At 46.2% G+C, this 23,969-nt stretch overlaps 10 non-coding genes and 1 pseudogene across 10 annotated transcripts; all 11 read right to left on the reverse strand.

Moving 5' to 3' along the window:
• Window positions 1–2,044: 2,044 nt before the first annotated feature.
• On the reverse strand, window positions 2,045–2,235 carry LOC130331097 (U2 spliceosomal RNA). The gene has a single exon (XR_008874063.1). It is a non-coding gene; the product is annotated as a U2 spliceosomal RNA (small nuclear RNA).
• A 2,092-nt stretch (window positions 2,236–4,327) lies between these two features.
• LOC130331098 (U2 spliceosomal RNA) lies at window positions 4,328–4,518 on the reverse strand. Its single transcript, XR_008874064.1, has one exon. It is a non-coding gene; the product is annotated as a U2 spliceosomal RNA (small nuclear RNA).
• A 2,090-nt stretch (window positions 4,519–6,608) lies between these two features.
• LOC130331099 (U2 spliceosomal RNA) lies at window positions 6,609–6,799 on the reverse strand. The gene has a single exon (XR_008874065.1). It is a non-coding gene; the product is annotated as a U2 spliceosomal RNA (small nuclear RNA).
• A 2,084-nt stretch (window positions 6,800–8,883) lies between these two features.
• Window positions 8,884–9,074, reverse strand: LOC130331100 (U2 spliceosomal RNA). The gene has a single exon (XR_008874066.1). It is a non-coding gene; the product is annotated as a U2 spliceosomal RNA (small nuclear RNA).
• A 2,090-nt stretch (window positions 9,075–11,164) lies between these two features.
• Window positions 11,165–11,355, reverse strand: LOC130331101 (U2 spliceosomal RNA). Its single transcript, XR_008874067.1, has one exon. It is a non-coding gene; the product is annotated as a U2 spliceosomal RNA (small nuclear RNA).
• Window positions 11,356–13,430: 2,075 nt separating this feature from the next.
• Window positions 13,431–13,617, reverse strand: LOC130331132 (U2 spliceosomal RNA). Its single transcript, XR_008874093.1, has one exon. It is a non-coding gene; the product is annotated as a U2 spliceosomal RNA (small nuclear RNA).
• Window positions 13,618–14,310: 693 nt separating this feature from the next.
• On the reverse strand, window positions 14,311–14,470 carry LOC130331134 (U2 spliceosomal RNA; annotated as a pseudogene).
• Window positions 14,471–16,561: 2,091 nt separating this feature from the next.
• Window positions 16,562–16,752, reverse strand: LOC130331102 (U2 spliceosomal RNA). The gene has a single exon (XR_008874068.1). It is a non-coding gene; the product is annotated as a U2 spliceosomal RNA (small nuclear RNA).
• Window positions 16,753–18,838: 2,086 nt separating this feature from the next.
• On the reverse strand, window positions 18,839–19,029 carry LOC130331104 (U2 spliceosomal RNA). The gene has a single exon (XR_008874070.1). It is a non-coding gene; the product is annotated as a U2 spliceosomal RNA (small nuclear RNA).
• Window positions 19,030–21,117: 2,088 nt separating this feature from the next.
• LOC130331105 (U2 spliceosomal RNA) lies at window positions 21,118–21,308 on the reverse strand. Its single transcript, XR_008874071.1, has one exon. It is a non-coding gene; the product is annotated as a U2 spliceosomal RNA (small nuclear RNA).
• Window positions 21,309–23,400: 2,092 nt separating this feature from the next.
• LOC130331107 (U2 spliceosomal RNA) lies at window positions 23,401–23,591 on the reverse strand. Its single transcript, XR_008874072.1, has one exon. It is a non-coding gene; the product is annotated as a U2 spliceosomal RNA (small nuclear RNA).
• Window positions 23,592–23,969: the final 378 nt, after the last annotated feature.

The following is a 23,969-nucleotide window of genomic DNA, read 5'->3' on the forward strand; positions in this document are numbered from 1 at the left end:
ACTATCACTGCTTGCTGTCAGGGAGGCTGCCAGACAATTTTCCATGCACACTCTGGGCTGGGGGGCAGTCAACCACCAGTACACACAGCAGAACCTAAACCCATACCATTATTGCTAAGCAGCAAGACAGGGGCCCATTGCACTCCCACGGGGCCTTTTTAAATGCAATCCATAACCCGGATTTGCCAGGAACCCTTCTTACTCCTCCTACTTGCATGTGACACTGTGACACTGGGCTTAGGATCTGCATAGGAAACACACACACAAGCACACACCTACCTTTGTTGCCTGCAGATGCCTCCTTGGCTGTCCCCAAACGGTATCAAACCAACACCCACGGGAAGCTGTAAGCATAGAGGACATGCCTGCACCCCATTGGACTTACCTGTGTGGGTTAAATCCGGGTTATTTGACAACCTATGGCGGTGATGGTTCTGCTCAGGCAGAGCAGTGCTGATGCTCCTCATAAAGCTGTCGCTGCTGTGAAGGTTCTAGGTGACATCACAAATCCCTATGGTTACATACACAACAAAGCTGGGTTGTTGTTGTTTACACTCTGCAAGGCCTGTGGAAGTGAGTGACATCATAGCACTGTAGTTCTGAGGGTTCTAGATGGATGCAACAATCTCCTGTTGCTTCTATGAAGGCCATAATAGACGACATCACCAAACAGCTCCATAGTCACATACACAGCAAAGGAGAGATGTTGTTTACACCTAGTGATGTCAGTGGTATTGAGTGACATCACAGCACAGTGCTAAGGCTCCTGGGCCTGGACACAGCAGCGGCTGCAATATCTCAACGGAGAATACGTTTATATATATGTGTGTGTGTGCGCGTATATATATATATATATATATATATATATATATATTTCTCCGCCGAAATCACTTTTAAACCCATTTCCACCTTTTTTTCCCTTCTCTTCCTCTTACTTTTTTTTCACGTTTTTTTACGTTTTTCTCCTTTTCGCCTCTTTTCTGGGCGTATTATTCTTCTTTTTCTTCTTTTTTTTCGTCTAATGCATACCCCATCAGTGCAGCAATGCTTATTCAATACCGCCAGCAGATGGAGACACTGGGGGATAATTTTCTAAGGATTTATACTGATTTTTCCTGTCTGAATTTGTCGCACAGAAAGTTGCAGGCCAAATATGTGTGACATTTCTGCGACTTTAGCTTCTAGAGCATTTTTACAACATTATACATAGGTGCTGAATACATAAAAAGCGACTGTTCAGCGACAGACAAGTCGCATCGGCTGAAAGTAGGCCAGAATGTCAGTCCATGTTGGAGCAGGTTTAGATACAGTCTAAAGTATAGATCTCAAAGTCTGTGCACAGAATTTAGCAAGGGCCTCGCACCTTCTGATGCATCAGGTAGGTGCACAATAGCATAGCCTAACCCTCTGTACTTTGGTCTATATTGATGCGGGACATAGACAGCCAGCTGATGACCAATCCATTAGTGCAATGGATGGCTGGAAGCATTTGTCTTTGCCTTTGCAATACCACAGAAGCAATGCATGGTCAATGTACAGCAATGACACACCTGTGTGAACAGCCAGGAGACCCCCCCCATGTTATGTTACATAGTTACATAGTTAGTACGGTCGAAAAAAGACATATGTCCATCAAGTTCAACCAGGGAATTAAGGGGTAGGGGTGTGGCGCGATATTGGGGAAGGGATGAGATTTTATATTTCTTCATAAGCATTAATCTTATTTTGTCAATTAGGAACATTCAGCACCCACCCGCTATCAAGGCAGCTGCCTATCATGTCATGCCCTACCTGCACAGGTGTGCTGGCTACTCAAATGATCCAATTAAGGAGGCCATTTAGTCAGCAGCAGCAGAAGTCCTGTGCCTGGACGCTCCAACAGCGGCCAGACACAAGCAGAAGCAGAAGCAGCAGAAGCAGCAGCAGCACCACCTTTTGTTTTTTGGCTGCAGCAGCAGCAGCAAGGCCCACAGGGCTGGCTAGCTGGCTAGCCAGCAAGCAGGTAGCAATGAAAGTAGGAATCTTTCTTTTTAACCCTGTAAGGGGGTGGTGCACTGTACCCGAAGATACTGCCATATCGGGTCAATGCATAGGGCGACGGAAGCAAGCTTCGAAATCGGCCCCCGTTCTCAAAAATCCATTTAATATATGGTCCCCAGATAGGGGACGTATCAGATATTAAACTGATAAGAACAGATACTACACTTGATCTTAGCCAAAAGGCCGAGAAGCGATAACCGTGAAAGGGGCGGGCCCAACAAGGTCCCCTTCATGGGCACTATCACTGCTTGCTGTCAGGGAGACTGCCAGACAATTTTCCATGCACACTCTGGGCTGGGGGGCAGTCAACCACCAGTACACACAGCAGAACCTAAACCCATACCATTATTGCTAAGCAGCAAGACAGGGGCCCATTGCACTCCCACGGGGCCTTTTTAAATGCAATCCATAACCCGGATTTGCCAGGAACCCTTCTTACTCCTCCTACTTGCATGTGACACTGGGCTTAGGATCTGCATAGGAAACACACACACAAGCACACACCTACCTTTGTTGCCTGCAGATGCCTCCTTGGCTGTCCCCAAACGGTATCAAACCAACACCCACGGGAAGCTGTAAGCATAGAGGACATGCCTGCACCCCATTGGACTTACCTGTGTGGGTTAAATCCGGGTTATTTGACAACCTATGGCGGTGATGGTTCTGCTCAGGCAGAGCAGTGCTGATGCTCCTCATAAAGCTGTCGCTGCTGTGAAGGTTCTAGGTGACATCACAAATCCCTATGGTTACATACACAACAAAGCTGGGTTGTTGTTGTTTACACTCTGCAAGGCCTGTGGAAGTGAGTGACATCATAGCACTGTAGTTCTGAGGGTTCTAGATGGATGCAACAATCTCCTGTTGCTTCTATGAAGGCCATAATAGACGACATCACCAAACAGCTCCATAGTCACATACACAGCAAAGGAGAGATGTTGTTTACACCTAGTGATGTCAGTGGTATTGAGTGACATCACAGCACAGTGCTAAGGCTCCTGGGCCTGGACACAGCAGCGGCTGCAATATCTCAACGGAGAATACGTTTATATATATGTGTGTGTGTGCGCGTATATATATATATATATATATATATATATATATATATATATATTTCTCCGCCGAAATCACTTTTAAACCCATTTCCACCTTTTTTTCCCTTCTCTTCCTCTTACTTTTTTTTCACGTTTTTTTACGTTTTTCTCCTTTTCGCCTCTTTTCTGGGCGTATTATTCTTCTTTTTCTTCTTTTTTTTCGTCTAATGCATACCCCATCAGTGCAGCAATGCTTATTCAATACCGCCAGCAGATGGAGACACTGGGGGATAATTTTCTAAGGATTTATACTGATTTTTCCTGTCTGAATTTGTCGCACAGAAAGTTGCAGGCCAAATATGTGTGACATTTCTGCGACTTTAGCTTCTAGAGCATTTTTACAACATTATACATAGGTGCTGAATACATAAAAAGCGACTGTTCAGCGACAGACAAGTTGCATCGGCTGAAAGTAGGCCAGAATGTCAGTCCATGTTGGAGCAGGTTTAGATACAGTCTAAAGTATAGATCTCAAAGTCTGTGCACAGAATTTAGCAAGGGCCTCGCACCTTCTGATGCATCAGGTAGGTGCACAATAGCATAGCCTAACCCTCTGTACTTTGGTCTATATTGATGCGGGACATAGACAGCCAGCTGATGACCAATCCATTAGTGCAATGGATGGCTGGAAGCATTTGTCTTTGCCTTTGCAATACCACAGAAGCAATGCATGGTCAATGTACAGCAATGACACACCTGTGTGAACAGCCAGGAGACCCCCCCCATGTTATGTTACATAGTTACATAGTTAGTACGGTCGAAAAAAGACATATGTCCATCAAGTTCAACCAGGGAATTAAGGGGTAGGGGTGTGGCGCGATATTGGGGAAGGGATGAGATTTTATATTTCTTCATAAGCATTAATCTTATTTTGTCAATTAGGAACATTCAGCACCCACCCGCTATCAAGGCAGCTGCCTATCATGTCATGCCCTACCTGCACAGGTGTGCTGGCTACTCAAATGATCCAATTAAGGAGGCCATTTAGTCAGCAGCAGCAGAAGTCCTGTGCCTGGACGCTCCAACAGCGGCCAGACACAAGCAGAAGCAGAAGCAGCAGAAGCAGCAGCAGCAGCAGCACCACCTTTTGTTTTTTGGCTGCAGCAGCAGCAGCAAGGCCCACAGGGCTGGCTAGCTGGCTAGCCAGCAAGCAGGTAGCAATGAAAGTAGGAATCTTTCTTTTTAACCCTGTAAGGGGGTGGTGCACTGTACCCGAAGATACTGCCATATCGGGTCAATGCATAGGGCGACGGAAGCAAGCTTCGAAATCGGCCCCCGTTCTCAAAAATCCATTTAATATATGGTCCCCAGATAGGGGACGTATCAGATATTAAACTGATAAGAACAGATACTACACTTGATCTTAGCCAAAAGGCCGAGAAGCGATAACCGTGAAAGGGGCGGGCCCAACAAGGTCCCCTTCATGGGCACTATCACTGCTTGCTGTCAGGGAGGCTGCCAGACAATTTTCCATGCACACTCTGGGCTGGGGGGCAGTCAACCACCAGTACACACAGCAGAACCTAAACCCATACCATTATTGCTAAGCAGCAAGACAGGGGCCCATTGCACTCCCACGGGGCCTTTTTAAATGCAATCCATAACCCGGATTTGCCAGGAACCCTTCTTACTCCTCCTACTTGCTTGTGACACTGGGCTTAGGATCTGCATAGGAAACACACACACAAGCACACACCTACCTTTGTTGCCTGCAGATGCCTCCTTGGCTGTCCCCAAACGGTATCAAACCAACACCCACGGGAAGCTGTAAGCATAGAGGACATGCCTGCACCCCATTGGACTTACCTGTGTGGGTTAAATCCGGGTTATTTGACAACCTATGGCGGTGATGGTTCTGCTCAGGCAGAGCAGTGCTGATGCTCCTCATAAAGCTGTCGCTGCTGTGAAGGTTCTAGGTGACATCACAAATCCCTATGGTTACATACACAACAAAGCTGGGTTGTTGTTGTTTACACTCTGCAAGGCCTGTGGAAGTGAGTGACATCATAGCACTGTAGTTCTGAGGGTTCTAGATGGATGCAACAATCTCCTGTTGCTTCTATGAAGGCCATAATAGACGACATCACCAAACAGCTCCATAGTCACATACACAGCAAAGGAGAGATGTTGTTTACACCTAGTGATGTCAGTGGTATTGAGTGACATCACAGCACAGTGCTAAGGCTCCTGGGCCTGGACACAGCAGCGGCTGCAATATCTCAACGGAGAATACGTTTATATATATGTGTGTGTGTGCGCGTATATATATATATATATATATATATATATATATATATATATATATATTTCTCCGCCGAAATCACTTTTAAACCCATTTCCACCTTTTTTTCCCTTCTCTTCCTCTTACTTTTTTTTCACGTTTTTTTACGTTTTTCTCCTTTTCGCCTCTTTTCTGGGCGTATTATTCTTCTTTTTCTTCTTTTTTTTCGTCTAATGCATACCCCATCAGTGCAGCAATGCTTATTCAATACCGCCAGCAGATGGAGACACTGGGGGATAATTTTCTAAGGATTTATACTGATTTTTCCTGTCTGAATTTGTCGCACAGAAAGTTGCAGGCCAAATATGTGTGACATTTCTGCGACTTTAGCTTCTAGAGCATTTTTACAACATTATACATAGGTGCTGAATACATAAAAAGCGACTGTTCAGCGACAGACAAGTCGCATCGGCTGAAAGTAGGCCAGAATGTCAGTCCATGTTGGAGCAGGTTTAGATACAGTCTAAAGTATAGATCTCAAAGTCTGTGCACAGAATTTAGCAAGGGCCTCGCACCTTCTGATGCATCAGGTAGGTGCACAATAGCATAGCCTAACCCTCTGTACTTTGGTCTATATTGATGCGGGACATAGACAGCCAGCTGATGACCAATCCATTAGTGCAATGGATGGCTGGAAGCATTTGTCTTTGCCTTTGCAATACCACAGAAGCAATGCATGGTCAATGTACAGCAATGACACACCTGTGTGAACAGCCAGGAGACCCCCCCCATGTTATGTTACATAGTTACATAGTTAGTACGGTCGAAAAAAGACATATGTCCATCAAGTTCAACCAGGGAATTAAGGGGTAGGGGTGTGGCGCGATATTGGGGAAGGGATGAGATTTTATATTTCTTCATAAGCATTAATCTTATTTTGTCAATTAGGAACATTCAGCACCCACCCGCTATCAAGGCAGCTGCCTATCATGTCATGCCCTACCTGCACAGGTGTGCTGGCTACTCAAATGATCCAATTAAGGAGGCCATTTAGTCAGCAGCAGCAGAAGTCCTGTGCCTGGACGCTCCAACAGCGGCCAGACACAAGCAGAAGCAGAAGCAGCAGAAGCAGCAGCAGCACCACCTTTTGTTTTTTGGCTGCAGCAGCAGCAGCAAGGCCCACAGGGCTGGCTAGCTGGCTAGCCAGCAAGCAGGTAGCAATGAAAGTAGGAATCTTTCTTTTTAACCCTGTAAGGGGGTGGTGCACTGTACCCGAAGATACTGCCATATCGGGTCAATGCATAGGGCGACGGAAGCAAGCTTCGAAATCGGCCCCCGTTCTCAAAAATCCATTTAATATATGGTCCCCAGATAGGGGACGTATCAGATATTAAACTGATAAGAACAGATACTACACTTGATCTTAGCCAAAAGGCCGAGAAGCGATAACCGTGAAAGGGGCGGGCCCAACAAGGTCCCCTTCATGGGCACTATCACTGCTTGCTGTCAGGGAGGCTGCCAGACAATTTTCCATGCACACTCTGGGCTGGGGGGCAGTCAACCACCAGTACACACAGCAGAACCTAAACCCATACCATTATTGCTAAGCAGCAAGACAGGGGCCCATTGCACTCCCACGGGGCCTTTTTAAATGCAATCCATAACCCGGATTTGCCAGGAACCCTTCTTACTCCTCCTACTTGCATGTGACACTGGGCTTAGGATCTGCATAGGAAACACACACACAAGCACACACCTACCTTTGTTGCCTGCAGATGCCTCCTTGGCTGTCCCCAAACGGTATCAAACCAACACCCACGGGAAGCTGTAAGCATAGAGGACATGCCTGCACCCCATTGGACTTACCTGTGTGGGTTAAATCCGGGTTATTTGACAACCTATGGCGGTGATGGTTCTGCTCAGGCAGAGCAGTGCTGATGCTCCTCATAAAGCTGTCGCTGCTGTGAAGGTTCTAGGTGACATCACAAATCCCTATGGTTACATACACAACAAAGCTGGGTTGTTGTTGTTTACACTCTGCAAGGCCTGTGGAAGTGAGTGACATCATAGCACTGTAGTTCTGAGGGTTCTAGATGGATGCAACAATCTCCTGTTGCTTCTATGAAGGCCATAATAGACGACATCACCAAACAGCTCCATAGTCACATACACAGCAAAGGAGAGATGTTGTTTACACCTAGTGATGTCAGTGGTATTGAGTGACATCACAGCACAGTGCTAAGGCTCCTGGGCCTGGACACAGCAGCGGCTGCAATATCTCAACGGAGAATACGTTTATATATATGTGTGTGTGTGCGCGTATATATATATATATATATATATATATATATATATATATATTTCTCCGCCGAAATCACTTTTAAACCCATTTCCACCTTTTTTTCCCTTCTCTTCCTCTTACTTTTTTTTCACGTTTTTTTACGTTTTTCTCCTTTTCGCCTCTTTTCTGGGCGTATTATTCTTCTTTTTCTTCTTTTTTTTCGTCTAATGCATACCCCATCAGTGCAGCAATGCTTATTCAATACCGCCAGCAGATGGAGACACTGGGGGATAATTTTCTAAGGATTTATACTGATTTTTCCTGTCTGAATTTGTCGCACAGAAAGTTGCAGGCCAAATATGTGTGACATTTCTGCGACTTTAGCTTCTAGAGCATTTTTACAACATTATACATAGGTGCTGAATACATAAAAAGCGACTGTTCAGCGACAGACAAGTCGCATCGGCTGAAAGTAGGCCAGAATGTCAGTCCATGTTGGAGCAGGTTTAGATACAGTCTAAAGTATAGATCTCAAAGTCTGTGCACAGAATTTAGCAAGGGCCTCGCACCTTCTGATGCATCAGGTAGGTGCACAATAGCATAGCCTAACCCTCTGTACTTTGGTCTATATTGATGCGGGACATAGACAGCCAGCTGATGACCAATCCATTAGTGCAATGGATGGCTGGAAGCATTTGTCTTTGCCTTTGCAATACCACAGAAGCAATGCATGGTCAATGTACAGCAATGACACACCTGTGTGAACAGCCAGGAGACCCCCCCCATGTTATGTTACATAGTTACATAGTTAGTACGGTCGAAAAAAGACATATGTCCATCAAGTTCAACCAGGGAATTAAGGGGTAGGGGTGTGGCGCGATATTGGGGAAGGGATGAGATTTTATATTTCTTCATAAGCATTAATCTTATTTTGTCAATTAGGAACATTCAGCACCCACCCGCTATCAAGGCAGCTGCCTATCATGTCATGCCCTACCTGCACAGGTGTGCTGGCTACTCAAATGATCCAATTAAGGAGGCCATTTAGTCAGCAGCAGCAGAAGTCCTGTGCCTGGACGCTCCAACAGCGGCCAGACACAAGCAGAAGCAGAAGCAGCAGAAGCAGCAGCAGCACCACCTTTTGTTTTTTGGCTGCAGCAGCAGCAGCAAGGCCCACAGGGCTGGCTAGCTGGCTAGCCAGCAAGCAGGTAGCAATGAAAGTAGGAATCTTTCTTTTTAACCCTGTAAGGGGGTGGTGCACTGTACCCGAAGATACTGCCATATCGGGTCAATGCATAGGGCGACGGAAGCAAGCTTCGAAATCGGCCCCCGTTCTCAAAAATCCATTTAATATATGGTCCCCAGATAGGGGACGTATCAGATATTAAACTGATAAGAACAGATACTACACTTGATCTTAGCCAAAAGGCCGAGAAGCGATAACCGTGAAAGGGGCGGGCCCAACAAGGTCCCCTTCATGGGCACTATCACTGCTTGCTGTCAGGGAGGCTGCCAGACAATTTTCCATGCACACTCTGGGCTGGGGGGCAGTCAACCACCAGTACACACAGCAGAACCTAAACCCATACCATTATTGCTAAGCAGCAAGACAGGGGCCCATTGCACTCCCACGGGGCCTTTTTAAATGCAATCCATAACCCGGATTTGCCAGGAACCCTTCTTACTCCTCCTACTTGCATGTGACACTGGGCTTAGGATCTGCATAGGAAACACACACACAAGCACACACCTACCTTTGTTGCCTGCAGATGCCTCCTTGGCTGTCCCCAAACGGTATCAAACCAACACCCACGGGAAGCTGTAAGCATAGAGGACATGCCTGCACCCCATTGGACTTACCTGTGTGGGTTAAATCCGGGTTATTTGACAACCTATGGCGGTGATGGTTCTGCTCAGGCAGAGCAGTGCTGATGCTCCTCATAAAGCTGTCGCTGCTGTGAAGGTTCTAGGTGACATCACAAATCCCTATGGTTACATACACAACAAAGCTGGGTTGTTGTTGTTTACACTCTGCAAGGCCTGTGGAAGTGAGTGACATCATAGCACTGTAGTTCTGAGGGTTCTAGATGGATGCAACAATCTCCTGTTGCTTCTATGAAGGCCATAATAGACGACATCACCAAACAGCTCCATAGTCACATACACAGCAAAGGAGAGATGTTGTTTACACCTAGTGATGTCAGTGGTATTGAGTGACATCACAGCACAGTGCTAAGGCTCCTGGGCCTGGACACAGCAGCGGCTGCAATATCTCAACGGAGAATACGTTTATATATATGTGTGTGTGTGCGCGTATATATATATATATATATATATATATATATATATATATATATATATATATATATTTCTCCGCCGAAATCACTTTTAAACCCATTTCCACCTTTTTTTCCCTTCTCTTCCTCTTACTTTTTTTTCACGTTTTTTTACGTTTTTCTCCTTTTCGCCTCTTTTCTGGGCGTATTATTCTTCTTTTTCTTCTTTTTTTTCGTCTAATGCATACCCCATCAGTGCAGCAATGCTTATTCAATACCGCCAGCAGATGGAGACACTGGGGGATAATTTTCTAAGGATTTATACTGATTTTTCCTGTCTGAATTTGTCGCACAGAAAGTTGCAGGCCAAATATGTGTGACATTTCTGCGACTTTAGCTTCTAGAGCATTTTTACAACATTATACATAGGTGCTGAATACATAAAAAGCGACTGTTCAGCGACAGACAAGTCGCATCGGCTGAAAGTAGGCCAGAATGTCAGTCCATGTTGGAGCAGGTTTAGATACAGTCTAAAGTATAGATCTCAAAGTCTGTGCACAGAATTTAGCAAGGGCCTCGCACCTTCTGATGCATCAGGTAGGTGCACAATAGCATAGCCTAACCCTCTGTACTTTGGTCTATATTGATGCGGGACATAGACAGCCAGCTGATGACCAATCCATTAGTGCAATGGATGGCTGGAAGCATTTGTCTTTGCCTTTGCAATACCACAGAAGCAATGCATGGTCAATGTACAGCAATGACACACCTGTGTGAACAGCCAGGAGACCCCCCCCATGTTATGTTACATAGTTACATAGTTAGTACGGTCGAAAAAAGACATATGTCCATCAAGTTCAACCAGGGAATTAAGGGGTAGGGGTGTGGCGCGATATTGGGGAAGGGATGAGATTTTATATTTCTTCATAAGCATTAATCTTATTTTGTCAATTAGGAACATTCAGCACCCACCCGCTATCAAGGCAGCTGCCTATCATGTCATGCCCTACCTGCACAGGTGTGCTGGCTACTCAAATGATCCAATTAAGGAGGCCATTTAGTCAGCAGCAGCAGAAGTCCTGTGCCTGGACGCTCCAACAGCGGCCAGACACAAGCAGAAGCAGAAGCAGCAGAAGCAGCAGCAGCACCACCTTTTGTTTTTTGGCTGCAGCAGCAGCAGCAAGGCCCACAGGGCTGGCTAGCCAGCAAGCAGGTAGCAATGAAAGTAGGAATCTTTCTTTTTAACCCTGTAAGGGGGTGGTGCACTGTACCCGAAGATACTGCCATATCGGGTCAATGCATAGGGCGACGGAAGCAAGCTTCGAAATCGGCCCCCGTTCTCAAAAATCCATTTAATATATGGTCCCCAGATAGGGGACGTATCAGATATTAAACTGATAAGAACAGATACTACACTTGATCTTAGCCAAAAGGCCGAGAAGCGATAACCGTGAAAGGGGCGGGCCCAACAAGGTCCCCTTCATGGGCACTATCACTGCTTGCTGTCAGGGAGGCTGCCAGACAATTTTCCATGCACACTCTGGGCTGGGGGGCAGTCAACCACCAGTACACACAGCAGAACCTAAACCCATACCATTATTGCTAAGCAGCAAGACAGGGGCCCATTGCACTCCCACGGGGCCTTTTTAAATGCAATCCATAACCCGGATTTGCCAGGAACCCTTCTTACTCCTCCTACTTGCATGTGACACTGGGCTTAGGATCTGCATAGGAAACACACACACAAGCACACACCTACCTTTGTTGCCTGCAGATGCCTCCTTGGCTGTCCCCAAACGGTATCAAACCAACACCCACGGGAAGCTGTAAGCATAGAGGACATGCCTGCACCCCATTGGACTTACCTGTGTGGGTTAAATCCGGGTTATTTGACAACCTATGGCGGTGATGGTTCTGCTCAGGCAGAGCAGTGCTGATGCTCCTCATAAAGCTGTCGCTGCTGTGAAGGTTCTAGGTGACATCACAAATCCCTATGGTTACATACACAACAAAGCTGGGTTGTTGTTGTTTACACTCTGCAAGGCCTGTGGAAGTGAGTGACATCATAGCACTGTAGTTCTGAGGGTTCTAGATGGATGCAACAATCTCCTGTTGCTTCTATGAAGGCCATAATAGACGACATCACCAAACAGCTCCATAGTCACATACACAGCAAAGGAGAGATGTTGTTTACACCTAGTGATGTCAGTGGTATTGAGTGACATCACAGCACAGTGCTAAGGCTCCTGGGCCTGGACACAGCAGCGGCTGCAATATCTCAACGGAGAATACGTTTATATATATGTGTGTGTGTGCGCGTATATATATATATATATATATATATATATATATATATTTCTCCGCCGAAATCACTTTTAAACCCATTTCCACCTTTTTTTCCCTTCTCTTCCTCTTACTTTTTTTTCACGTTTTTTTACGTTTTTCTCCTTTTCGCCTCTTTTCTGGGCGTATTATTCTTCTTTTTCTTCTTTTTTTTCGTCTAATGCATACCCCATCAGTGCAGCAATGCTTATTCAATACCGCCAGCAGATGGAGACACTGAAATTTTCTAAGGATTTATACTGATTTTTCCTGTCTGAATTTGTCGCACAGAAAGTTGCAGGCCAAATATGTGTGACATTTCTGCGACTTTAGCTTCTAGAGCATTTTTACAACATTATACATAGGTGCTGAATACATAAAAAGCGACTGTTCAGCGACAGACAAGTCGCATCGGCTGAAAGTAGGCCAGAATGTCAGTCCATGTTGGAGCAGGTTTAGATACAGTCTAAAGTATAGATCTCAAAGTCTGTGCACAGAATTTAGCAAGGGCCTCGCACCTTCTGATGCATCAGGTAGGTGCACAATAGCATAGCCTAACCCTCTGTACTTTGGTCTATATTGATGCGGGACATAGACAGCCAGCTGATGACCAATCCATTAGTGCAATGGATGGCTGGAAGCATTTGTCTTTGCCTTTGCAATACCACAGAAGCAATGCATGGTCAATGTACAGCAATGACACACCTGTGTGAACAGCCAGGAGACCCCCCCCATGTTATGTTACATAGTTACATAGTTAGTACGGTCGAAAAAAGACATATGTCCATCAAGTTCAACCAGGGAATTAAGGGGTAGGGGTGTGGCGCGATATTGGGGAAGGGATGAGATTTTATATTTCTTCATAAGCATTAATCTTATTTTGTCAATTAGGAACATTCAGCACCCACCCGCTATCAAGGCAGCTGCCTATCATGTCATGCCCTACCTGCACAGGTGTGCTGGCTACTCAAATGATCCAATTAAGGAGGCCATTTAGTCAGCAGCAGCAGAAGTCCTGTGCCTGGACGCTCCAACAGCGGCCAGACACAAGCAGAAGCAGAAGCAGCAGAAGCAGCAGCAGCACCACCTTTTGTTTTTTGGCTGCAGCAGCAGCAGCAAGGCCCACAGGGCTGGCTAGCTGGCTAGCCAGCAAGCAGGTAGCAATGAAAGTAGGAATCTTTCTTTTTAACCCTGTAAGGGGGTGGTGCACTGTACCCGAAGATACTGCCATATCGGGTCAATGCATAGGGCGACGGAAGCAAGCTTCGAAATCGGCCCCCGTTCTCAAAAATCCATTTAATATATGGTCCCCAGATAGGGGACGTATCAGATATTAAACTGATAAGAACAGATTTTTTTTTTTTTTTTTTTTTATCTAAAGCCGAGGAACGTGCTTTCGATTCACCCAAAGTGCAAGAAAAAGTGCAAACGTGTTACACTAAAAAACCGTGCACAAAGGATGCGGTCTATCGCAAGCCCTTCTCCGATAGGAGAGAGGCCCCCCAACAAACCTTACCCTTCGCCTCCGGACCAAAAGGTACCTGCGAGGTTCCAGGTTCGATGTCCCTTTTCGCCGAAGCTACTAGGGGACCACAAATGCTCCCGGCATCCCCCTTGGCGTTAGCCAAGGTATCTGCCCGCAGAGCCGATTACGGTAGGTACCCTGCCAAAGCAGGAGTACCCGGGGTGTTTGCAGGGAGGTGCGGAACCTAATGGCCACACACACCTCCCCTAGACCGCCAGGAGGGACACCCAGAAGGGCTACCGCATCCTGACAAATCCTGTGAACACACAACACGCAAAAAGTGACACAGTGAGACAAAAAAGAAATAAATAAGTGAATGTGTGCAGATATACTGCCCGGACATCCGGCCGGATCTATAAAAATTTCTCTGATCCTAGCCAGAAGGCCGGGAATCAAGAGGTGAGTGCCACAAGGTGAAGAGATTATGGTGCCCGTGCTTCAACCCAGTGAGCCTATTCTCCCAGTGGGTTTCGGCACCTCGGGGTCACCACTCCCCGAGGCACAAAAGTACCTCGGCTCTAGACCCTCTCAGCCTCATGGCGAGACCCGGAGGGAACAGGTCACATCGGGGCAGCCGTCGAGCTGATTCCTCAGAACCAGCCCCGGAAAGCCCTGGTACACCTGCATCCTCCATGCAGCACCCATCCCCACCAGCATGAAAACTGATAAGAACAGATACTACACTTGATCTTAGCCAAAAGGCCGAGAAGCGATAACCGTGAAAGGGGCGGGCCCAACAAGGTCCCCTTCATGGGCACTATCACTGCTTGCTGTCAGGGAGGCTGCCAGACAATTTTCCATGCACACTCTGGGCTGGGGGGCAGTCAACCACCAGTACACACAGCAGAACCTAAACCCATACCATTATTGCTAAGCAGCAAGACAGGGGCCCATTGCACTCCCACGGGGCCTTTTTAAATGCAATCCATAACCCGGATTTGCCAGGAACCCTTCTTACTCCTCCTACTTGCATGTGACACTGGGCTTAGGATCTGCATAGGAAACACACACACAAGCACACACCTACCTTTGTTGCCTGCAGATGCCTCCTTGGCTGTCCCCAAACGGTATCAAACCAACACCCACGGGAAGCTGTAAGCATAGAGGACATGCCTGCACCCCATTGGACTTACCTGTGTGGGTTAAATCCGGGTTATTTGACAACCTATGGCGGTGATGGTTCTGCTCAGGCAGAGCAGTGCTGATGCTCCTCATAAAGCTGTCGCTGCTGTGAAGGTTCTAGGTGACATCACAAATCCCTATGGTTACATACACAACAAAGCTGGGTTGTTGTTGTTTACACTCTGCAAGGCCTGTGGAAGTGAGTGACATCATAGCACTGTAGTTCTGAGGGTTCTAGATGGATGCAACAATCTCCTGTTGCTTCTATGAAGGCCATAATAGACGACATCACCAAACAGCTCCATAGTCACATACACAGCAAAGGAGAGATGTTGTTTACACCTAGTGATGTCAGTGGTATTGAGTGACATCACAGCACAGTGCTAAGGCTCCTGGGCCTGGACACAGCAGCGGCTGCAATATCTCAACGGAGAATACGTTTATATATATGTGTGTGTGTGCGCGTATATATATATATATATATATATATATATATATATATATATATATTTCTCCGCCGAAATCACTTTTAAACCCATTTCCACCTTTTTTTCCCTTCTCTTCCTCTTACTTTTTTTTCAAGTTTTTTTACGTTTTTCTCCTTTTCGCCTCTTTTCTGGGCGTATTATTCTTCTTTTTCTTCTTTTTTTTCGTCTAATGCATACCCCATCAGTGCAGCAATGCTTATTCAATACCGCCAGCAGATGGAGACACTGGGGGATAATTTTCTAAGGATTTATACTGATTTTTCCTGTCTGAATTTGTCGCACAGAAAGTTGCAGGCCAAATATGTGTGACATTTCTGCGACTTTAGCTTCTAGAGCATTTTTACAACATTATACATAGGTGCTGAATACATAAAAAGCGACTGTTCAGCGACAGACAAGTCGCATCGGCTGAAAGTAGGCCAGAATGTCAGTCCATGTTGGAGCAGGTTTAGATACAGTCTAAAGTATAGATCTCAAAGTCTGTGCACAGAATTTAGCAAGGGCCTCGCACCTTCTGATGCATCAGGTAGGTGCACAATAGCATAGCCTAACCCTCTGTACTTTGGTCTATATTGATGCGGGACATAGACAGCCAGCTGATGACCAATCCATTAGTGCAATGGATGGCTGGAAGCATTTGTCTTTGCCTTTGCAATACCACAGAAGCAATGCATGGTCAATGTACAGCAATGACACACCTGTGTGAACAGCCAGGAGACCCCCCCCATGTTATGTTACATAGTTACATAGTTAGTACGGTCGAAAAAAGACATATGTCCATCAAGTTCAACCAGGGAATTAAGGGGTAGGGGTGTGGCGCGATATTGGGGAAGGGATGAGATTTTATATTTCTTCATAAGCATTAATCTTATTTTGTCAATTAGGAACATTCAGCACCCACCCGCTATCAAGGCAGCTGCCTATCATGTCATGCCCTACCTGCACAGGTGTGCTGGCTACTCAAATGATCCAATTAAGGAGGCCATTTAGTCAGCAGCAGCAGAAGTCCTGTGCCTGGACGCTCCAACAGCGGCCAGACACAAGCAGAAGCAGAAGCAGCAGAAGCAGCAGCAGCAGCACCACCTTTTGTTTTTTGGCTGCAGCAGCAGCAGCAAGGCCCACAGGGCTGGCTAGCTGGCTAGCCAGCAAGCAGGTAGCAATGAGAGTAGGAATCTTTCTTTTTAACCCTGTAAGGGGGTGGTGCACTGTACCCGAAGATACTGCCATATCGGGTCAATGCATAGGGCGACGGAAGCAAGCTTCGAAATCGGCCCCCGTTCTCAAAAATCCATTTAATATATGGTCCCCAGATAGGGGACGTATCAGATATTAAACTGATAAGAACAGATACTACACTTGATCTTAGCCAAAAGGCCGAGAAGCGATAACCGTGAAAGGGGCGGGCCCAACAAGGTCCCCTTCATGGGCACTATCACTGCTTGCTGTCAGGGAGGCTGCCAGACAATTTTCCATGCACACTCTGGGCTGGGGGGCAGTCAACCACCAGTACACACAGCAGAACCTAAACCCATACCATTATTGCTAAGCAGCAAGACAGGGGCCCATTGCACTCCCACGGGGCCTTTTTAAATGCAATCCATAACCCGGATTTGCCAGGAACCCTTCTTACTCCTCCTACTTGCATGTGACACTGGGCTTAGGATCTGCATAGGAAACACACACACAAGCACACACCTACCTTTGTTGCCTGCAGATGCCTCCTTGGCTGTCCCCAAACGGTATCAAACCAACACCCACGGGAAGCTGTAAGCATAGAGGACATGCCTGCACCCCATTGGACTTACCTGTGTGGGTTAAATCCGGGTTATTTGACAACCTATGGCGGTGATGGTTCTGCTCAGGCAGAGCAGTGCTGATGCTCCTCATAAAGCTGTCGCTGCTGTGAAGGTTCTAGGTGACATCACAAATCCCTATGGTTACATACACAACAAAGCTGGGTTGTTGTTGTTTACACTCTGCAAGGCCTGTGGAAGTGAGTGACATCATAGCACTGTAGTTCTGAGGGTTCTAGATGGATGCAACAATCTCCTGTTGCTTCTATGAAGGCCATAATAGACGACATCACCAAACAGCTCCATAGTCACATACACAGCAAAGGAGAGATGTTGTTTACACCTAGTGATGTCAGTGGTATTGAGTGACATCACAGCACAGTGCTAAGGCTCCTGGGCCTGGACACAGCAGCGGCTGCAATATCTCAACGGAGAATACGTTTATATATATGTGTGTGTGTGCGCGTATATATATATATATATATATATATATATATATATATATATATTTCTCCGCCGAAATCACTTTTAAACCCATTTCCACCTTTTTTTCCCTTCTCTTCCTCTTACTTTTTTTTCACGTTTTTTTACGTTTTTCTCCTTTTCGCCTCTTTTCTGGGCGTATTATTCTTCTTTTTCTTCTTTTTTTTCGTCTAATGCATACCCCATCAGTGCAGCAATGCTTATTCAATACCGCCAGCAGATGGAGACACTGGGGGATAATTTTCTAAGGATTTATACTGATTTTTCCTGTCTGAATTTGTCGCACAGAAAGTTGCAGGCCAAATATGTGTGACATTTCTGCGACTTTAGCTTCTAGAGCATTTTTACAACATTATACATAGGTGCTGAATACATAAAAAGCGACTGTTCAGCGACAGACAAGTCGCATCGGCTGAAAGTAGGCCAGAATGTCAGTCCATGTTGGAGCAGGTTTAGATACAGTCTAAAGTATAGATCTCAAAGTCTGTGCACAGAATTTAGCAAGGGCCTCGCACCTTCTGATGCATCAGGTAGGTGCACAATAGCATAGCCTAACCCTCTGTACTTTGGTCTATATTGATGCGGGACATAGACAGCCAGCTGATGACCAATCCATTAGTGCAATGGATGGCTGGAAGCATTTGTCTTTGCCTTTGCAATACCACAGAAGCAATGCATGGTCAATGTACAGCAATGACACACCTGTGTGAACAGCCAGGAGACCCCCCCCATGTTATGTTACATAGTTACATAGTTAGTACGGTCGAAAAAAGACATATGTCCATCAAGTTCAACCAGGGAATTAAGGGGTAGGGGTGTGGCGCGATATTGGGGAAGGGATGAGATTTTATATTTCTTCATAAGCATTAATCTTATTTTGTCAATTAGGAACATTCAGCACCCACCCGCTATCAAGGCAGCTGCCTATCATGTCATGCCCTACCTGCACAGGTGTGCTGGCTACTCAAATGATCCAATTAAGGAGGCCATTTAGTCAGCAGCAGCAGAAGTCCTGTGCCTGGACGCTCCAACAGCGGCCAGACACAAGCAGAAGCAGAAGCAGCAGAAGCAGCAGCAGCACCACCTTTTGTTTTTTGGCTGCAGCAGCAGCAGCAAGGCCCACAGGGCTGGCTAGCTGGCTAGCCAGCAAGCAGGTAGCAATGAAAGTAGGAATCTTTCTTTTTAACCCTGTAAGGGGGTGGTGCACTGTACCCGAAGATACTGCCATATCGGGTCAATGCATAGGGCGACGGAAGCAAGCTTCGAAATCGGCCCCCGTTCTCAAAAATCCATTTAATATATGGTCCCCAGATAGGGGACGTATCAGATATTAAACTGATAAGAACAGATACTACACTTGATCTTAGCCAAAAGGCCGAGAAGCGATAACCGTGAAAGGGGCGGGCCCAACAAGGTCCCCTTCATGGGCACTATCACTGCTTGCTGTCAGGGAGGCTGCCAGACAATTTTCCATGCACACTCTGGGCTGGGGGGCAGTCAACCACCAGTACACACAGCAGAACCTAAACCCATACCATTATTGCTAAGCAGCAAGACAGGGGCCCATTGCACTCCCACGGGGCCTTTTTAAATGCAATCCATAACCCGGATTTGCCAGGAACCCTTCTTACTCCTCCTACTTGCATGTGACACTGGGCTTAGGATCTGCATAGGAAACACACACACAAGCACACACCTACCTTTGTTGCCTGCAGATGCCTCCTTGGCTGTCCCCAAACGGTATCAAACCAACACCCACGGGAAGCTGTAAGCATAGAGGACATGCCTGCACCCCATTGGACTTACCTGTGTGGGTTAAATCCGGGTTATTTGACAACCTATGGCGGTGATGGTTCTGCTCAGGCAGAGCAGTGCTGATGCTCCTCATAAAGCTGTCGCTGCTGTGAAGGTTCTAGGTGACATCACAAATCCCTATGGTTACATACACAACAAAGCTGGGTTGTTGTTGTTTACACTCTGCAAGGCCTGTGGAAGTGAGTGACATCATAGCACTGTAGTTCTGAGGGTTCTAGATGGATGCAACAATCTCCTGTTGCTTCTATGAAGGCCATAATAGACGACATCACCAAACAGCTCCATAGTCACATACACAGCAAAGGAGAGATGTTGTTTACACCTAGTGATGTCAGTGGTATTGAGTGACATCACAGCACAGTGCTAAGGCTCCTGGGCCTGGACACAGCAGCGGCTGCAATATCTCAACGGAGAATACGTTTATATATATGTGTGTGTGTGCGCGTATATATATATATATATATATATATATATATATATATATATATATTTCTCCGCCGAAATCACTTTTAAACCCATTTCCACCTTTTTTTCCCTTCTCTTCCTCTTACTTTTTTTTCACGTTTTTTTACGTTTTTCTCCTTTTCGCCTCTTTTCTGGGCGTATTATTCTTCTTTTTCTTCTTTTTTTTCGTCTAATGCATACCCCATCAGTGCAGCAATGCTTATTCAATACCGCCAGCAGATGGAGACACTGGGGGATAATTTTCTAAGGATTTATACTGATTTTTCCTGTCTGAATTTGTCGCACAGAAAGTTGCAGGCCAAATATGTGTGACATTTCTGCGACTTTAGCTTCTAGAGCATTTTTACAACATTATACATAGGTGCTGAATACATAAAAAGCGACTGTTCAGCGACAGACAAGTCGCATCGGCTGAAAGTAGGCCAGAATGTCAGTCCATGTTGGAGCAGGTTTAGATACAGTCTAAAGTATAGATCTCAAAGTCTGTGCACAGAATTTAGCAAGGGCCTCGCACCTTCTGATGCATCAGGTAGGTGCACAATAGCATAGCCTAACCCTCTGTACTTTGGTCTATATTGATGCGGGACATAGACAGCCAGCTGATGACCAATCCATTAGTGCAATGGATGGCTGGAAGCATTTGTCTTTGCCTTTGCAATACCACAGAAGCAATGCATGGTCAATGTACAGCAATGACACACCTGTGTGAACAGCCAGGAGACCCCCCCCATGTTATGTTACATAGTTACATAGTTAGTACGGTCGAAAAAAGACATATGTCCATCAAGTTCAACCAGGGAATTAAGGGGTAGGGGTGTGGCGCGATATTGGGGAAGGGATGAGATTTTATATTTCTTCATAAGCATTAATCTTATTTTGTCAATTAGGAACATTCAGCACCCACCCGCTATCAAGGCAGCTGCCTATCATGTCATGCCCTACCTGCACAGGTGTGCTGGCTACTCAAATGATCCAATTAAGGAGGCCATTTAGTCAGCAGCAGCAGAAGTCCTGTGCCTGGACGCTCCAACAGCGGCCAGACACAAGCAGAAGCAGAAGCAGCAGAAGCAGCAGCAGCACCACCTTTTGTTTTTTGGCTGCAGCAGCAGCAGCAAGGCCCACAGGGCTGGCTAGCTGGCTAGCCAGCAAGCAGGTAGCAATGAAAGTAGGAATCTTTCTTTTTAACCCTGTAAGGGGGTGGTGCACTGTACCCGAAGATACTGCCATATCGGGTCAATGCATAGGGCGACGGAAGCAAGCTTCGAAATCGGCCCCCGTTCTCAAAAATCCATTTAATATATGGTCCCCAGATAGGGGACGTATCAGATATTAAACTGATAAGAACAGATACTACACTTGATCTTAGCCAAAAGGCCGAGAAGCGATAACCGTGAAAGGGGCGGGCCCAACAAGGTCCCCTTCATGGGCACTATCACTGCTTGCTGTCAGGGAGGCTGCCAGACAATTTTCCATGCACACTCTGGGCTGGGGGGCAGTCAACCACCAGTACACACAGCAGAACCTAAACCCATACCATTATTGCTAAGCAGCAAGACAGGGGCCCATTGCACTCCCACGGGGCCTTTTTAAATGCAATCCATAACCCGGATTTGCCAGGAACCCTTCTTACTCCTCCTACTTGCATGTGACACTGGGCTTAGGATCTGCATAGGAAACACACACACAAGCACACACCTACCTTTGTTGCCTGCAGATGCCTCCTTGGCTGTCCCCAAACGGTATCAAACCAACACCCACGGGAAGCTGTAAGCATAGAGGACATGCCTGCACCCCATTGGACTTACCTGTGTGGGTTAAATCCGGGTTATTTGACAACCTATGGCGGTGATGGTTCTGCTCAGGCAGAGCAGTGCTGATGCTCCTCATAAAGCTGTCGCTGCTGTGAAGGTTCTAGGTGACATCACAAATCCCTATGGTTACATACACAACAAAGCTGGGTTGTTGTTGTTTACACTCTGCAAGGCCTGTGGAAGTGAGTGACATCATAGCACTGTAGTTCTGAGGGTTCTAGATGGATGCAACAATCTCCTGTTGCTTCTATGAAGGCCATAATAGACGACATCACCAAACAGCTCCATAGTCACATACACAGCAAAGGAGAGATGTTGTTTACACCTAGTGATGTCAGTGGTATTGAGTGACATCACAGCACAGTGCTAAGGCTCCTGGGCCTGGACACAGCAGCGGCTGCAATATCTCAACGGAGAATACGTTTATATATATGTGTGTGTGTGCGCGTATATATATATATATATATATATATATATATATATATATATATATATATTTCTCCGCCGAAATCACTTTTAAACCCATTTTCACCTTTTTTTCCCTTCTCTTCCTCTTACTTTTTTTTCACGTTTTTTTACGTTTTTCTCCTTTTCGCCTCTTTTCTGGGCGTATTATTCTTCTTTTTCTTCTTTTTTTTCGTCTAATGCATACCCCATCAGTGCAGCAATGCTTATTCAATACCGCCAGCAGATGGAGACACTGGGGGATAATTTTCTAAGGATTTATACTGATTTTTCCTGTCTGAATTTGTCGCACAGAAAGTTGCAGGCCAAATATGTGTGACATTTCTGCGACTTTAGCTTCTAGAGCATTTTTACAACATTATACATAGGTGCTGAATACATAAAAAGCGACTGTTCAGCGACAGACAAGTCGCATCGGCTGAAAGTAGGCCAGAATGTCAGTCCATGTTGGAGCAGGTTTAGATACAGTCTAAAGTATAGATCTCAAAGTCTGTGCACAGAATTTAGCAAGGGCCTCGCACCTTCTGATGCATCAGGTAGGTGCACAATAGCATAGCCTAACCCTCTGTACTTTGGTCTATATTGATGCGGGACATAGACAGCCAGCTGATGACCAATCCATTAGTGCAATGGATGGCTGGAAGCATTTGTCTTTGCCTTTGCAATACCACAGAAGCAATGCATGGTCAATGTACAGCAATGACACACCTGTGTGAACAGCCAGGAGACCCCCCCCATGTTATGTTACATAGTTACATAGTTAGTACGGTCGAAAAAAGACATATGTCCATCAAGTTCAACCAGGGAATTAAGGGGTAGGGGTGTGGCGCGATATTGGGGAAGGGATGAGATTTTATATTTCTTCATAAGCATTAATCTTATTTTGTCAATTAGGAACATTCAGCACCCACCCGCTATCAAGGCAGCTGCCTATCATGTCATGCCCTACCTGCACAGGTGTGCTGGCTACTCAAATGATCCAATTAAGGAGGCCATTTAGTCAGCAGCAGCAGAAGTCCTGTGCCTGGACGCTCCAACAGCGGCCAGACACAAGCAGAAGCAGAAGCAGCAGAAGCAGCAGCAGCACCACCTTTTGTTTTTTGGCTGCAGCAGCAGCAGCAAGGCCCACAGGGCTGGCTAGCTGGCTAGCCAGCAAGCAGGTAGCAATGAAAGTAGGAATCTTTCTTTTTAACCCTGTAAGGGGGTGGTGCACTGTACCCGAAGATACTGCCATATCGGGTCAATGCATAGGGCGACGGAAGCAAGCTTCGAAATCGGCCCCCGTTCTCAAAAATCCATTTAATATATGGTCCCCAGATAGGGGACGTATCAGATATTAAACTGATAAGAACAGATACTACACTTGATCTTAGCCAAAAGGCCGAGAAGCGATAACCGTGAAAGGGGCGGGCCCAACAAGGTCCCCTTCATGGGCACTATCACTGCTTGCTGTCAGGGAGGCTGCCAGACAATTTTCCATGCACACTCTGGGCTGGGGGGCAGTCAACCACCAGTACACACAGCAGAACCTAAACCCATACCATTATTGCTAAGCAGCAAGACAGGGGCCCATTGCACTCCCACGGGGCCTTTTTAAATGCAATCCATAACCCGGATTTGCCAGGAACCCTTCTTACTCCTCCTACTTGCATGTGACACTGGGCTTAGGATCTGCATAGGAAACACACACACAAGCACACACCTACCTTTGTTGCCTGCAGATGCCTCCTTGGCTGTCCCCAAACGGTATCAAACCAACACCCACGGGAAG

This window comes from Hyla sarda, unplaced genomic scaffold (assembly GCF_029499605.1).
Source record: "Hyla sarda isolate aHylSar1 unplaced genomic scaffold, aHylSar1.hap1 scaffold_346, whole genome shotgun sequence".
Taxonomy (NCBI): Eukaryota; Metazoa; Chordata; class Amphibia; order Anura; family Hylidae; genus Hyla; species Hyla sarda.